General features: G+C 38.0%; 1 protein-coding gene across 1 annotated transcript in view; it reads left to right on the top strand.

Annotated features, from left to right (window-relative positions):
* HBS1L (HBS1 like translational GTPase) overlaps positions 1–18,104 on the top strand; it is a 104,517-nt gene that overhangs the window by 19,590 nt on the left and 66,823 nt on the right. The window lies entirely within an intron of this gene.

The raw sequence follows: 18,104 nt of genomic DNA on the forward strand, positions 1-18,104 counted from the left end.
GCTATTGTAAGGTAAGGAGATTTACTTTGTTCAGAAACTTTTACTTATTCAGAGAACTTGTCTTACTTAATAGAAAACTCTTCAGCAAACACCAACATGTCTAAGCTCAGTAGCCTGACAGTCAAATCTAAATCACCTAGTTACTTTTCAACTTTAAGTGACAAAACACTCTTCAAAGCTAAACATTCTAATATATCCTCAATAGAAAAGAAAATATCTGAATCTTCTAATAAATCTTCAGGAGTTCTATATTCTTCCCTCAGTAATGATATGTATGAAGAATCATGTTATGAATCTGTCAGTAAACATGTAGCAGTACGACTACCAGACAATACCAGCACAGTAAGTTTGATTTCTAGCAATGAAGGCAAAATTTGCTTTAGTGTAGATGCTGAATTATTGGAAGCTAGTCAGTCTGAAAATCCTGCCTGGAAGCAGTTGGAGTGCAAGGAATCACAAGACTTGAAATCTTTGCTGATGCAGAATATAACTAATGATTATTTGAGCTTCCAAGACAGGGGACTGCATGGGGCCCAAAATTCTTCAGATCATAATAGTAAAGGAAGTATGGATAGTAGTCTTGGCTTAATGAGTGCTGTAGGGAAACTGGCACTTGATAATGATATAAACTGTACTCAGAATAGAAAGACTGAGCATTTTGAAAATTTTCCTTCATTTCTACAAAGTACCAGGCAAGACATCTCATCTTCAGAAATGGGTAGTTTGCCATTTTCAAAGTCTGGAGGTCCATCACTGGCTGACCTACTTCAAGAGCACCAGGAAAGTAATTCAAGCCACTGTTGTTCTTTGTCTGATCTTTATAACCAATCATCTATGAGTTTTATAGATTTGAAATTGGGATCCTCGCCATTGTCACAACTAGCTGGTCAACATCAAGCTGCAACTGGGCTGTCAGAATTAACTGGATCTCTGTCTTCTCTGGCATTGTCTCAGGCTTCTCCAGTAAGAGAACTTGAGAATTTGTCACTTTCAGATTTAATTGCAGAAACCATTGAAGTAGATAAGCCTCAAGAAGCAAAAGACAGTTCGAGGTTCAGTATAGCTGAAATGTGGCCTTCTGCAGGAGTAAACACAAACATTGACTTAAGTGTCCTTATAAAAAATCCAGAAGTATCTGCAGAAGCAGTGGTACACCAGGCAAATACCATAGTCCCAGAAACTAAAGTTTTAAGTTCAAAGCAAGGAAAAAATATTATTTTAATTAAAGGAAATAAAAAAGGCAAAAAAGGACGTATTTCTAAGAGCCAGGATCTCTCTCTCTCATGGATGAAGGCTCTCTGTGCCAGACCGTCAGCTTTTGCTTTAACTTTGTGTCTCCGTTATCCTCCAAAAGGATATAAACGGCGCACGATTGATATCCATAAGACTTTCCTATACAGTAGGCAAGTACAAGAAGTAAAAAATAAGGAAAGTGACCCTTTAATATCAATAACACCATTTGACTTTAAATCAGCATCTCCTGATGACATTGTAAAAGCTGGACAGAAAAGAGCCTTTACGAGAGAATAGTGTAAAGTAGGGGAAAGAAATAGTATTTATCCTTCAGAGCCTTTTTAAATGATTTTATAAATTTTGTATGGCGTGACTTTATGACCCAGAATTCACATTCTATATTTTTTAATTATACGTTTGATAATGCTCAACAAATAGTTGATCAAAAAATTATGTGAACTTTTAAACTACTGCACTTAGTGTCTGTATTTTTATTTTTTGCATACTTTTCATTAAGATACAACATCTTAATTTTCACAAAGTCTTAATCTTTAATACGTAGGAATTGCACATATATAGAATACTACTATACAAAAGTACATTTCTAAATAAGAAAAAATAGACTGAATTTGAGGAAAAAAAATCTTAGATTTACCATTCTATTTTACTGTTTGGTTGTATTGCAGAACAAAACCTAAAATAGATATTTCTCTGGATTAATTTGATTAGATATACTTAAATTTAAAGATTAAAGTTTCTGGTACATTACATAATTAAACTGTCTTGTGGCACGGTTTAATTTCCAACTGTTGCTAATTTCATTCTCAATTTCGTTATTCTTTGGTCATAGTGATGTCACTAATCTTAGAAAATTATCGTATGTTCTCAAAAGCTCCAGTCATTTAAAAGAAATAACCCCAGAAAAATCAGTCATTGACCACTATACCTGATAAGCCATTTGCTAGCTTTTTGGTGGGACCAGACTTTTTTATGACAGCAAAGTACTATAACTTAAGGTTACAGTTTTTATATCTGTTCAAAACATCCAAGTGTTAAAACAGGGCATTTAAGGATATTGGAAAACAATTGTGTGCATAGTATATATTTCATCAAAATTTTTCCAGTTGGAATCCATCACCTATTTTAAGTCTGTTTGAAGTGTGTTGGAAGAAAAACGTTCCTTTTTTCCCCTTTGTCATTAGTCATGCCTAGTGAAAAGGCAATGACAAGCTATAGGTGCTATTTCTCCTTTTAGGAAAAAGTTGCCTTTAGTAATGGAAATGTGTAATTTTTGCATTCTCTTTTCTTGCTGAAGCCAGTGCTCGTTATTTAGAGTCTGAATATGTGAGGCCAAAGTCGGGTCTTGAACTTCATTTCTTATCTAATAGTCATTGGACTCAGATACTGTCTATAGGTAGTCCTACCTTTACACAGGTGTTTGTTTTTGTCAAATAGTAGTAGTTTTTCACTTGGATCCATGGACTACCAGTCAGTATTTTCAACAGTCAATCTGCAATAATATCCTTTACAAGTACTATTATTAATAGAAAAATAAGCTTGTTTATAGTTTACCATAACTTTATTCAGATATAACCAGGAAACTTTTATGAAATAATGGGTTAAATCGTAATGGTGGAGCTTTAATAAGTTGATTTATAAAAAAGAAACCTTAATATTTAGAATTGTTCCTAGCTTTAAGTGGTAATGTCAGTTTAGTTATAAAAATGTATTTGAAAGCACTGGAATGCAGGTTTCATTTACTATACATTAATTTGTTTAGTTGATAGACATTTGTAAATTGTCACTATTTAGGGAATTCTTCAAATATATGAGTATCAGACTTTTTTTTTTTTGTATTGAAGTATTTTTGATCTTCTAACTTCTCCAGAATCGAGTTCATGGTTCTAGTGCCTTTTAATAAAGATGGTAGCCCTGCAGTGTTTATATTCTAACTGATCAGCTTGATGTTTGTTTGTTTTTGTTTGTTTAGTCACTCATATCCAGAAGCCTTTAGGAGCCTTCAGTAGGTTAAAACATAATTAATGTAAACATAGCTTGTTTAGATAACTCAAAGAGCAGAAATAAAACCCAACATCCTTCTATTTTGCTCACAAATTATATATATTTTTCCCAACATAAACTAACATGGAAACAGTTTCTTGAGCCTTTTCCTGAAGGATGTCACATTCTCTCAAATTATGAGAAGAACTTTCTGCTGTCTCTCACCTTAAAACAGAGAGAGCCCTAGATGACTTTTGTTGCTATCACAGGGCAATCCCTCCAGTACGCTAGTTCTTTTATCATTTCAGATTTTCATAGTAAGTGCTCCAATTTTACTTGCTGAACAGTAAACAAGCAAGGAAGACCATGGTGAGGCTGTTCACTGGCTCAAAATACTGACTGAGTAGTTCAGAAATGTTTAAAAAAATCTTCATTCAAGTTAGCTGTTTTCTGAAGTCTCCCTTTACTTGATACCCAGAATCAGTTTTTCCCATTAAGATTTTAGGTTTTATCTGAAGAATTTGTGCAATAGACAGATCTCCAAATTTATTTTAAATGGGATAGTGTGCTACCACCGATGAAAAAATTGCTTAACATTTTAATAATTTTTTTTAATGGCCCAGTCTTTTTTAGTTTACTTTAGGTGATTTGGTCTTTTCCTGTTCCTGCCACTTCCTGATGGCATGAATTGGCTTTTCTAATGGAGGTGTTACTAATCTCTGGTGGAAGAAGTGCTATTATATTTAGTGGAATAAATTGTTTCTTTTCTTCTGCTGCTTTTGTCTTGTCTTCGCCCTGTTCTGTCTAGTCTTATTGTGTTGTCTCTGTTCTCTCATTTCCTCTTTGCTACTCTTCTCCCAAAGCCTTCTTTAACATTCGATGCTGCTAGCAGTTTTAGAGCCAAATTCTGCACAAATCATACCTGCACAGAACTCCTGTTGATTTAATCACAAGTTACGTGCAAGTATCTGATGAAAGAATTCAGCACTTAGAACCCAGTCCTGCAATGATATCTGTGGAGATGAACCCAGGGGCCTACGCAGCGCTCCATTGACTTCAGTCGGACTCCAACCACATATGGCTGTCCACCCACACAGATGTCATTGCAGATTGGGGCCTCAGTGTCTAACTTTACATGTAAGTACTAGGTGACTAACCCTTAATATTTCTCAGATCTGTTGAATTAGTACTGTTGGTGATCCTGAAGATGCAATGCATAATGTTGTTCAGCAGGATAAAAATCATGCAGCGTGTGGTGGGGATTGTCTGCCCAGACTGTAATCCTGCAGCCTGAAATGATCCTTGAATAAATACGCGCAGAGGGTAAAATTTTCAAAAGCACCAAAGTGACATCCTACATCACTTAGGAGCCTAACTTTCATTGAATACAATGAGACTTAGGCTCCTGTGCCACTTAGGCACTTTTGAAAATTTTACCCACAGTTTTGATTTTTAACGAAATGGTAGCATGTTACTGTATTTTTAAAACTGAAACGGGTGTATAAATAAATTACTCAATAAGAACTATGTATATGTGGTTCACCACAGAAAATTCTTAATTTTCTTAAACTACCACATGATACTATGGCACCTGGAATTTTCATATAGCATATGGCTGGTTGGTTGGTTCCAAAAATGTTTCTGCCTAAATGAACATTAAAATCTGTTAGTGAAATCCCTCTTTGTTTACATTTTATATAAAATAGTCAGGGAGGTGGTTTGTTATAAATATTTCCTTAATAGTTTGCAGCCAGTCTGTAACTTTGCATGTGTGTATATGGGTCACTTGTATTAATTGCTTATATATTGATATTCAGATTCTGAAATCGTAAAGTATTTGTGTCTATGCGCACACACAATGTAGACATGAAAGAAAGCATTAAGCTACATGGAATATACTGCTTACAGTGTTAAGACTGTTGTAAAGTATCTTTTGTACATTAAATTGTTTTTATATGTAATTTTTTTAAAATTAAGTGGGTCATTTAATATTTTTTTAATGAAATTGCTTTGTGAATACTGCTTTTCATTTATGTACAAAAAATAAAACACTTCGTAAAGACTGATTAAATAACACATGCTTTCTTGCTAGTAGTTTGTCTTGTACAAATTTTGTTGCTGTTAGCAGTGCACTAGCCATTTCTTTTGAGGAGGTAGGCCCCAGTGTATGACTAGATTTGCACAGATGTACCCCTGTTCTCATACAAGTTTCCAGAAATGACTGAGGCTCTATGCAGACAAATATATCCACACATATGGAATCCAGGTGCAGTATAGAGGTCATAGTTTCTTTTTTAGAAATGTATTTGAGAACCTTCACACTGTTAGATTATGGATAGAATTTTTAGGCTTCTCTAAGTTCTAAGCAAAAAGTAGAAGGGAAAGGATACTAATGAAATAACCATCTAGCTCTAAAGAAAAAGTTCTATGCCTGACATTCATTCTCAGGGCTTGTTTATACTTACAGCTAAATTGGCACTGCTGCATCAATTGCAGCAGTGTCCATTTAGTGGGTCTGGTGAAGACCCGCTAAGTTGATGGGAAAGTGCTCTCCCATAGACATCGGTACTCCAGGTCCCCAAGAAGCGTAAGGCAAGTCAGCAGGAGAGCGCTCTCCTGTCAACACAGCGCAGTGCAGACATGCTGTAAGTCAACCTTAGGTATGTCGACTTCAGTTACGTTATGTGACAGGATCAGGCCAGATGGCTACAGGAGAGTGTTAGAAGGCAGTTATTAGTCCCAGATTAAGTAGATCCCTTTTCCCTGGGTAAGGTAATGGGCGGTTCCAGGACAAGCAGGAACCAATTAAGGCAGGCTAATTAAGACACCTGGAGCCAATTAAGAAGAAACTGCTAGAAGTGATTAGGACAGGCTGGCTAATCAGGGAACCTGCATTAAAAAGGACCTCGTTTCAGTTTGTAGTGTGCATGCGAGGAGCTGGGAGCAAGAGGCACTAGGAGCTGAGAGTGAGAAGGCATATTGCTGGAGGATTGAGGAGTGTGCAAGCATTATCAGACACCAGGAGACAGGTCCTGTGGTGAGGATAAAGAAGGTGTTGGGAGGAGGCCATGGGGAAGTAGTCCAGGGAGTTGTAGCTGTCGTGCAGCTACATCAGGAGGCACTCTAGACAGCTGCAGTCCACAGGGCACTGGGTTGGAACCCGGAATAGAGGGCGGGCCCGAGTTCCCCCCAAACCTCCCAACTCCTGATCAGACACAGGAGGAATTGACCTGGACTGTGGCTTCTACCAGAGGCGAAGGTCTCTGGGCTGTTTCCCAATCCACATGGTGAATCTGTGAGGCAAGCAAATCCGCCAATAAGCGCAGGACCCACCAGAGGAGGAACTTTGTGACAGTAACTTATGTAACTGAAGGTCAACTTTCAGCTTAATTAGACCAGCCCTCAGACCATACATTACAGTGGGGGGCAATCAGTACTGCTACATTTAAGGTTGTACAGGTGTTCAGGCATTTATAACTATCTGACACTTTTATCTTTCAAGCTTAAATTTTCCAGGCTTCTGTGTCTGCCTCTGGGTGTAGCTTTTTTTTGGCTCAATTTTTCCAAAACAACTGAGTACAAGGCGAGTGGAAAATTAACTTTCTCCATTAATTAAAAATAAACTTCTTTTGACAACTTGTGTATGTAGTTCAGGAAGGCTTTACTGCATATATGTGCAGACCAGTTATAGTCCTTGCCTCAGTCTCTATGCATCTTGCAAGGTAAAATCTGCACAGCTCCTAAGGAGGCCAGGTCTCCTGTGCATGTCTAAAGTGTGCTGGAGTAGGATGCCCTCCTGTAGACATTATTAGGAATCTGATACAGAGGATTCCAGTGATATCTAGACAAATGAGTAGTTGCATGTCATGGAATTTATTTTTCTGTTTGACAGAACTTAGGAATTTCATCCAAATAACTATGTTAAGAGAAATTAAGGTTGCATGATGTAACATCCAAAAATCAGGAAATGATAGATAAGGTTGCACATGCATCCCTTCCCCATCTGCTCTCCTCCAGAGCCTCATGACTTCTATTTAGGTGCGGAATCTCTGCCACTCTACCCTTCTGTCCTCCAGGCCGTTTTCAGAGAGCGGGGGGTATCTTTGTTGCTTTTTGGTTCTCTTCTCTCCTGAAGAGTTGTGGTGCAGGGCTTTTGCTGGGCTAATTTTCCTAAGTAGCAATAGAGTGTCATTGATATGATTATCAATTTTGCTGTTGTCCACCAGACTCAGAGTAACAGCAGTGTACATGATCAGTGTCTTCATATTCACTGTGTTGCTGCTCATAGCTCTTCAATAAGCAACATCATAGACACTTGAGTGGTTTCCAGGCATAACAAGAAAATGCTGCATGGATTAATGTACAGGAGGTTATCTTTGCAAACATAAGGGCTAGAAACTTTTTTTTAATGAAAGGTTAAATTTTACAGAAATAAAATGGTTAAACATCTCTCCTCACATAGGAAGATTTAATTTGTAATTAAGTGACTTTTGAATGCTGTCCCATAATTAGGGCCCTACCAAATTCACAGTCCATTTTGATCAATTTCACGGCCATAGGATTTTTAAAATAGTAAATTTCATGATTTCAGCTATTTAAATCTGAAATTTCACAGTGTTGTAATTGTAGGGGTCCTGACCCAAAAAGGAGGTGTGTGTGTGTGGTGGTCGGGGGGGGGAGGAATCACAAGGTTATTGTACGGGAGGTTGCGGTACTGCTACCCTTACTTCTGCACTGCTGCTGGCAGTGGCGCTGCCTTCAGAGCTGGGCAGCTGGAGAGCAGCGGCTGCTGGCTAGTAGCCCAGCTCTGAAGGCAGCGCCACTGCCAGCAGCACGCAGAAATAAGGATGGCATGATATGGTATTGCCACCCTTATTTCTACGCTGCTGCTGGCGGAGCGCTTCCTTCAGAACTGGGTGCCCGGCCAACAGCCGCCACTCTCCGGCCATCCAGTTCTGAAGGCAGTGCAGAAGGAAGGGTGGCAATGCTGTGACGACGACCCCCCCGCCCCCCCCCCCCCAAATAACCTTGTGACCCGCCTGCAACTGCCTTTTGGGTCAGGATCCGCAGTTTGAGAAATGCTTGTCTCCTCCGTGAAATCTGTAGAGTATTTGGGGGCGGGGGGTGGTGGTGGAAGGACACAAAAGGCCAGATTTCACAGGGGTGAGACCAGACTTCACCGTCTGTGACGTGTTTTTCATGGTCTTGAAATTGGTAGGGCCCTACCTATAGTAATTTGCATGAACCAGTAACTAAACTTGGCAAATAAAAACTGTACACTAAGGACTTTCAGAAAGTAGAAAAATTAAATATATTAGATTTAAATAAATTTATCCAACTTGTTTTTCATGTTTTCCCTGTTAACTTGCTGATTACCAAAGCTGTTTGTGATTAAATAAGATCCCGCTCTATCACAGTCCATGTTCTATTTAATCCTTCAGTGAAGTGCTAAATTTGACACCTCAGTCATTCATAGAGCAAAAAGACTGTCATAAATGCAAAAATACTAACTGCAGGATCTTCTGAGGATAGCTCTTATTGTAGAACATGCATCTTACATAATTATCAGCTATGCAAAGAAAACACTGAAAAGCAAAGTAGTTTGGTATAATAAAAGCATCCCCTAAGAAGATAAAACTATAATAAATTCATAGATCAATGTTTTATTTCATACCAGTTGAACTGACTGAATAGTGAAATTATAATGTTATAATCAACAATGTGCAAGTTCAGTTGGCATATTGTGTTCTGTTCTGGTTACTGTCTCAAAAAAGATACTAGATTATATCTAGGGGTTCACTGACAGGTGCCAAAATTGATTTAAGGCATGGAGAATCTTCCATGTATGACACTGAAAAGATTGAGGCTCTTTAATTTGGAGAAGAAATGAGTGTGAAGGCATGTGGAAGAGGCACGCAAAATATCGAATAATACAGAGAAGGTCAGGCAGGCACTTACTATTTTACATAATGCAAGGACAAGGGCAATTCAATGAAGAATTGAAAGACAACCAGTTTGAAGTGGACCAAAGGAAATACTACTTTGCATGGTACATGAATAACCCGTGGAATTAATTGCCACAAGATACTAAGGTCAAGAGAGATGTTGCAACATGAGACTTAAAGGCAAACAGATATGCCTTTTAAACTAACAAAAAAAAGTAGTTAACCTAAACCATGGCAGTATACCTGCGTGGATGTAAAAATTACATCAGTGCTTATAAGCGTTGTCATCCATGTCTGAAGGAAAAAGGCAGTACCTTGAAATGGCATATTCAATGTAAATTACCTTTTAAAATGTGTTACAGAAGAGTGGTAAAAATGTGGCCTGAGCATGTTGATACAGTAAGACACTGTCCTTTAGCCAGCAAACTTACATTTTGAGACCATGATTCTGCAGTGGGGCTCCACATGGATGGACCCCTTGCACCCATGCAGAGTTGATTGCAGGCGTGTGGACTAATTTTGTCATGTTCATATTTTATATTTAATTCATTTTTGAAGGAATCAAGACTGATTGCCTTGGCTCTTTCCTTTTGTCTTGTAGAAAGTTGAGAAGAAAAAGTCTTAAGCTTGCTGCCGTAGACTTTCTATTGCCTTCAAGAAGCAAGTGCAATAAGCTTAAAAGACCTGGTTGTTTGTTAATGGGGTTTATTTGGAGAACAGACTTATGCGGAATAATTCCTTTTTCCAGTTCATTTATCTGATACTCTTTTAAATATGTAAATAAAATGACTTTAAAAGCTTTTCATTAAATTCTCAGAATCTTAGACCCAGAAGTAACAAGTCTTTCTGAATCACACTGCTTCATGAGAATTTCTGTATTCTTTGCAGTGCCCAAAGGTCTAACTGAGATAGGTAATCTTTGGAATTTTGTGCTCTGCCCTATCCAATCCAATTACATGCATTTCAACTGTATTTTTCACTAGACTACTTGTCTGCAAATAAGCCTTTCTGCAAAACAAATAGAGTAACCAGTGGCTATGGAAAATAGGTAGCTGTATTGAATACTTGTGAACACTGAGATGCTTCTTCCAAGTTCTGAACTATCAGTTTCATTCTGTGTTGCACAATGATTCCTGCAATTATTTCTTTAGAAAGACATGCTTTGTAAAGGCATTGGGAGGAAGCATAAAAATAGTATGTGGTCATAATTACTTTCACAATGCATATACACAAGGGGGCCTACTTAGGGTTGCAGGGGCAACCTTAATTTTGGCATTTCCTAACTTTTCAGTGCCCAAAGGTCTAACTGAGATAGGTAATCTTTGGAATTTTGTGCTCTGCCCTATCCAATCCAATTACATGCATTTCAACTGTATTTTTCATTAGACTTTATCTTCTTTATCTTAATTTTGTAGCTTTAATTTTCTTTTAATGTAGGTTGGTTGGTTTGTTTTATATATAATAGATCAGTAGCTGCCAAACTTTTTTGCTGCCAAGGATCTCTTTGGCATCTGACTAAATGTTCTAGATCCCTTTAATTTCTGGTACAATTAGAATGACCCCGCCAGCGTGGGAATGCCCCAGCCATCATGACCTCTCTGTCATGGTGTGTGGAGGATGCCATTTTGTCTCCATGCAGCAAAAGCAGTGGAATACTGTTCTGGCACATTCCAGCTCTGGCTCAAGAGATGGACCCCTGCATAACCCACAGCAGACCCTCAGGGATCACTTTGGGGAACCACTGATACAGATTATGTGCTTTTGGGCAGAAAGCAATTTTAAAGCTTGAGTCTGTGCTACAGTATGTATTCATCGGTTATTACATGGAGTGTGTTCAGAAAACGTATAACTTCACAATAAAGTCAAGTAGGCTACAGTACTACTTTTAGTGAGGCTAGCTTTGTTTTGAGCCAGAATTGTTTTGGAAATTGAGCTAATGAGTTTTTGCCTAAGTGTGTAAGACAGAGCGAGAGAGAGACTGTAGGTAGATATAAATGGAATAGAAGATTGGACATCATGATGGAAGGTAAAATAAACTTAACTAAGTTTAAGGTAATGCATATGGGCACCAATAGTATATGCTTCTCATATGCTAATGGCTCTAAACTTGCAGGATTTTCTATGGGGGGCAAAAAATGGAATATGTCTCTATGCAGCTGTAATGTATCTTTAGAAATAAGTCTTTACATTTTCTGTGCAGCTGGAATTCCACTCATCTCCCCTTTAAGTTGCTGTCTCCAGAGAGGTCACTCACTTTGAGTGCTTCCAAGAGAATGTTGCTGTGCTATACAAGTTGCTATACATGTCTAATTTAATGTTTGTCTGATGTATATTAGCAGTTAGGGTCAAATAAGAAACTTTGAGTGTATTAAAGAATAGAAATTATTGCATTTCATGTTGCTATATCAGACAATGATACACCATTGAATAGAGTGCTGTGTTCATGCGGTCTTTAACTTAAGAAATGGAAGTGAAGTTTTTCTAGGGAAGAGCAAAGAATATGGTTAGAGGTACACCAGAGATTGCAGAGACTAAAATTACATAGAGAAGAACTATAAGGGGACTAGACAGAAATCCCAGATTAATGAAGGGCATAGCAGAATTTGATATTTTTTCCTTTCTTGAGATTGTAGAGACACTACATGATGGAAAAAGGACAAATTTAGAATTAATAGAATATAGTCAGCCTGTGAAATGTATTGCTAAATGAAGTGGATGCAAATACTGTTAATGTTAAAAATGGTTAATTTTATGTCCATTAAAATGTCTAAGGAAATCAAAGGTAATAAAATCTGAAATTTCAGTGTGTTAATGTGCCTGCTTCTTTTTCTTCCTTCAAATGGGTAGCATTGCACAGTTATTCAGGTGAATCTTTTGCCTTCTGAAACTTTGGAAATAGACTGATCCAGGGTGTGATCCCATATTTGCAACTATACTGAAATTAAATTGACCTCATATTTATAACTTCTCTGAGAAATCTTTAAAAAAATTAACACTTCAAGTATAATTCTAATCTGAAAAATGCTTCTGTAAAAAATGGCACCACCCTCTTAGTTAAAAGGATGTGCTTCCTAGGCATATTCATTTTCATTTCTACTTGCTTTTTACTGTTTAAGATGTTTTCATTACTTTTTTTTTTTTTTACTCTTGTTAGCACTATAGAACACACACACACACACACACACACACACACACACACACTGGTGAGATGAGCTAGATTCTATTCCATCTTGGGCCTCATTAATACAATTGTTAACCACTTTCTGATCGTAAGATTTTTATTTTCAGTGATGCATGAACCAGAAAAAGTCAGATCTTGGGTTACATTTTGGGGGTTGATCAAAAAAAAAAAAAATCTTGTAAATCTTCTTGTCCACTCCTTCAGGATCCTTTTCTGCTTCCTTTATCCAGGAAGCATCAGTGATTGGCTAGTGGAGCAACAGGTCTGTTGTGCAGTTTTATCACCAGCTTCAGGGTCATGCTCCAAGCCTCCTTTGCCAAGCCATTCTGTGCTGTTCTGTCCCAACTGATTTGCTGGCCCAATAAAGGACATCCTCTGCCCCTGCCTTTGCAATGTTGGGCAAGTTACATAGCTGGAATTTTTCAAAGGTGCTTATGGGAGTTTGGTGCCTAAATCCTATTAATCGCTTCATGACTCACTGAATCCATCTCTAAAATGCTGACACAGCAGATTTGATCGGCAAGTTATTGATGCAATAAAAATGGAATTCTACTGCATCCATTTTTACAAAATCATTTTTCAAATTAGATTGTTACTTTAATATTCTGGTTGAAGATACTCTGTTTAATGCATATTAATTATTAACTTACAATACACAAAGCACTATATACTAGTGACCACAACCAAGAATGAAGCCTCACTCTGCTAGGTACTATTGAAGAGAATTGAAGAGGCGTGCCCCAAAGTCCGATGGCATGTTGTTGGCAGAGTTGGGAATAGAACCAAGGTCTTTGCAAACCAGTCCAGTGCCCTAACCACTAGTCATCAATGCCTCACCCGCAGAAATGCAGACTACAGGGGAGACAGTATTCATTTATTAGTATAAATTGCTAATTTATTATTTTTGTTAATGAATGTCAAATATTCTGGGAATTTTACAGATATGTCTGAAGAAAAAGTTTCTATCTCCAACATACAGATGAAGGGGGAGGTGGTGGCGGCGGGGGGTAGAGGGAAGAGAAAAGGATGCAACATGTAAGCAAATGTGTGATATATTTTTTAGCTCTACATTTTATTCTAAGTTAATCACCTTCCTTTGTCTCAACCCCTTCCCATCCTCTTTCTTTATATCAAAACCTGTCCCAGTTCTATTCCATAAACAATTTCCAGCATATCAGCATAGCCTAGGTATGACAACACCCTGGAACAAGAAACAACCACTCAAATAAATACCACAGAAGTGCCTTCACTAACTCCTGCAGCTTACTATAGTGATTCTGACTTCTTTGCTCAATGGTGATGCGGGTTTCCCAATCCAGGGACAGACACTTGATGGTCTGGCTTTCATGCTTCCAGATGCGCGTTGCAGTTGCAACAGCTTTCTATTCACGAGTGCACTAGTGGAATGCAGATAATCATATTTGTACAATTTGGGGATTAATATGTGACTTGAAAGGTGGGTGTAAAAATGGTTAAAGGGGGAGACTAAAATGGGTCATACTGAAAGGGGAACTGTCAGGCTGGAGGGAGGTTTAGTGAACTTGTTCAAGGATCGGTGTTGGGACCAATTAATTTTCATTAATTACCTTTGCATAAAAAGTGGGAGTGTGCTAATAAAGTTTGCAGATGACACAAAGTTAGGAGGTACTACCAGCGAAGGAGTGGAATATCATACAAGATGATTTGGATGACCTTGGAAACTGGAGTAATAGAAATGGGGTGAAATTTGGCAGTGCAAAGTGCAAGCTCATGCAATTAGGGACTAACAAGAATTTTTTGCTATAAATTGGAAGCGACAGAGGAGAAGAAAGACCTGGGTGTATTGGTTGATCACAGGATGATTATGAACCGCTAGTGTGATGTGGTCATGAAAAAGGCTAATGAAATCCTAGGATGCATCAGGCGAGTTATTTCTAGTAGAGAGAGGAAAGTTTTAGTACCATTGTACAAGGCACTGGTGAGTCCTCATCTGGAATACTAGGTGCAATTCTGGTCCTCCATGTTTAAGAAAGGTCACTTCAAATTGGAACAGGTGCAGAGAAGAGCTTCTAGGATGATCAGCGGAATGGAGAACCTATCACATGAGAAGAGGCTTAAGAAGCTTGGGTTGTTTAGCCTCACCAAATGAAGGCTCAGAGGAGATGAGATTGCTGTCTACTTATCTATCAGAGGGGTAGACTCCAGGGAGGGAGGTGAGTTATTTAAATTAAGGGCCAATGTTGGCCCAAGAACAAATGGATATAAACTAGACATCAGTTTTTAGGATTGAAATTAGACATTGATTTCTAATCATCAGAGGGCTGAATTTCTGCAACAGCCTTCCAGCTGGGCAAAAAAAACTAACTTGTTTTAAGACTGAGCTTGTTACATTTATGGAGAAAATAGTATGATGAAGTTGCCTACAATGGCATATGGCACTGCTTCACCTGCTGTTAGCAAATATCTCCAACAGCTGGAGATGGGACACGAGGTGGGAAGGGCTCTGCGTTTCAACAGTAAATTCTTTCTCGAGTGTCTGGCTGGTGGGTCTCTGTACGTGTGCAGGTTCTAACAGATCAATATATTTGGGATCAGGATGGAATTTCCCCCCCAGGTCAGATTGGCAGAGACGTAGGATTTTTTTGTTTTTTGTTTTGCCTTCCCCTGCAGCGTTGGGCACAGGTGACTTGCTGGTTTCATCTAGAATAAATGGTGGATTCTCTGTAATTGGCAGTCTTTTTAAATCAAGATTTGAGGACATCAGTAACTCAGCTAGAGATTATGGATCTATTACAGGAGTGAGTGAGTAAGGTTCTATGGCCAGCAATGTGCAGAAGATCAGACTAGATGATCATGATGGTCCCTTCTGGCTTTAAAGTCTATAATTAACTTTTGGCTGCTTTGTGAGTTCATAATGGGAACTAAAAATCTAAGTCAAACCGGAGAAACTTACATCCAAATGCTAGACTTTGACATTGCATCCCTAGGGAGGATTCCCAGGAATTACAGGGAAAAATAAGTGTTCTAAAGCTTATACTAATAATAGTGAACGATATATTTTTGTTTGCTTAAGATGCCTAAGGCTTTTGTTCAAGATATAGGAACTATCATGCTTGGTCATTCTATTCTGACCCATTCCAGTCTGCAAATCATTTTCACATTTACATCTGCCCAGTAGGAAACTAGAAATGTTGTCATGGTCTTTTACTGGTCACATTTTTATTTATTAAACATGTGTCATGGTAGCACCCAGATGCCTCAGTTAGTAATGTGCTAGATGCTGTATAAATAAGTGTAAAAATGATTCCTGATGTTTTAGCTCTGATATAAAGCATTTGAAATCCAATATAACTGATTATTCAACAAGCTTTTAAATCATGGGATATAATGAGATACTTCAAGACTTCGTGTTTTGTGTACTGAAGATATGTCTGCACAGACATTAGGACTTACTGAATCTCTGCACTAAAATACTGTGTGGGCTTTAGAAAGGAAGTGGCTTATTTCACAGAAAAATGTGTCATCAGCAGTGAAAAGCTTTTAAAATGTTCTGAGATACCTTTTTGAGATTCTCTTCATATATACTGTACACCTACACTGGAAAAAATGACACTCCAGCCTTTTTTCAGAGAGAGAGAAGTTTTGCCTTGCAGCATTTTAACACTAGTATAGTTTATTTTTCAAACAAAGAATAGCAATCTATACAAAGTAGGTCATATAGCTAGCTATAGCACACATGAATACTGTGTATTTAGTTAAGGAACCTGGATAAAATTTAAATTTGATATCCAGTTAGAAATGTAGGACTCAAAAGGATCTTGAGAGATCTTCAAGCCCAGTCTCCTGTCCTGAGGCAGGACCAAGTAAACATACACCTGTCAAGAATGGTCTATGACTAACCTCTTCTTAAAAATCTTCAGCACAGTCAGTATTCCTGTTCCTGATAACCAGGTGTGGCCTTCTGTTTGTATCCCCCTGGATCATGTCTTCAGCAGATGATTAGTATGTATATCAGTTAATTTTCTGTTTGCCTCAGGAGAACAATATTTTCATTTTTGTTCCATATACTGAAGCGAAGAATCAATCTGATCTCTAAACTGTGAGGTTCCTGGAGCATTGTAGAAGTATGATTGGAGAATTTTTTTTAAACCCGTTTAATTTCTTTGAATTTTTCCACAGTATGACAAACTTCACTCCCCATTTTTTTGGTAGGAGCCACATGCTTTTCTCATATGCCTATGGCAGAACTTGACTCCAGTATGCTTTTCTCCTTATATATGTAGTTTTTCTCCTGCTGTCAGCAGGAAGTGTGTGCAGTTACGGAGCCCATCTTATTTGCATCAAGCTCCACCAGCAGTGTCTGAGAGCAGAATTTTTTTTTTAAGACAGTAACATTCTGCACCCCAGATTGGTGTCAGAAAATGTGTAGAGTAGGAAGGATAAGCTTACATTGCGTTCGTGCTTGCATTTTGTTTTCTGTGGATAAAATGAGAACAAGGTTTAATGTTGTCAATCCAGCACCTCCATGAGCACTACATTCCTTTAGCCTCTCCCTTTTACAGACATAGGTATTTCTTAAAGGTGTTAGTTTTTCATTGTATGTGATTTTTGTCTCTGCTGTTCAGATAGGTGTAGTTCTCAGGAGATCAGTTAATCTGCTTCAGAGTAATATTGTCAAATTTTGAGTAGTAAGTTCGGTCTTCGACTGGTTGATGACATATGTCTTATTGTCTAGAATGACTGAAAATTTCAGAGGAAATTAACAGGTAAGTAACTTGTATAGCATTATCACATGATTTCAAAGTACTGTACCATTTAGATCACTGCAGAACTAAGCCAATATGTAAGCACTTTAGAGACCACTTATATAAATGAATAATTTGCCATTTCCATAAGGTTATGGAAGAGGACATTCCTTCTATAGTTAAGGATGTAGGAAGCTTTCCATTATAAGGCTGATTTTGCCTTTTCTTTCTCCATTGTGTGTCTCAAAAAGTCTCTACAGTTCATATTTCATGTGTGTGATTTTTGAGCGAAGAACTTTTCCGCAGAGTTTTGAGGTGAAATGGATAGTTTATTTATAAGTTATTGGATTTAAACAAAATTCAAGTAGGGGATGGAGGGGGAAAAAAAACCCAAAACCCTACCAGGTCCCTTTTTTGTGATGTCATCACTCAAAAGAAACTAATAATCTCAGCAAGGATGGATAAAAGAATAAATCTGAAGTTTCTAGGCCAAGTTAAGTACACTGTTTTTTGAGAATGGAGCTACTTTTTTCTATACACCTCTACCTCGATATAACGCTGTCCTTGGGAGCCAAAAAAATCTTACCGCGTTATAGGTGAAACCGCGTTATATCGAACTTGCTTTGATCCACCAGAGTGCACAGCCCCACCCCCCTGGAGCACTGCTTTAACGCGTTATATCAAATTTGTGTTGTTATGGGTCGCATTATATCGGGGTAGAGGTGTATATTAAATTTGGCACTAGGAAAAAGAGAGAAATCTTTTTCACTTTTGAAGTCCAGTGATCTGGCAGACCTTTTGGATCTTCAGAAAGTCATGTGGCCTGAGGCAAACTTGGTAATGTCCATCATAACTTTGGTACTATTCTGCAAAGCTGTTAGATCACAGATGTCTCCTGAAGTGTGTAGCTAAGCAGCCAAAAATTAGAAGAGCTCCACTTTGCGGATGTTACTGCCTACAGAGGCTTATGTCACATTAATATTTTACAAATCTAAACAAAAACATTCCAGCTTTTGAATC

The sequence above is a fragment of the Malaclemys terrapin genome, chromosome 3 (genome assembly GCF_027887155.1).
Source record: "Malaclemys terrapin pileata isolate rMalTer1 chromosome 3, rMalTer1.hap1, whole genome shotgun sequence".
In the NCBI taxonomy this organism is placed as follows: domain Eukaryota; kingdom Metazoa; phylum Chordata; order Testudines; family Emydidae; genus Malaclemys; species Malaclemys terrapin.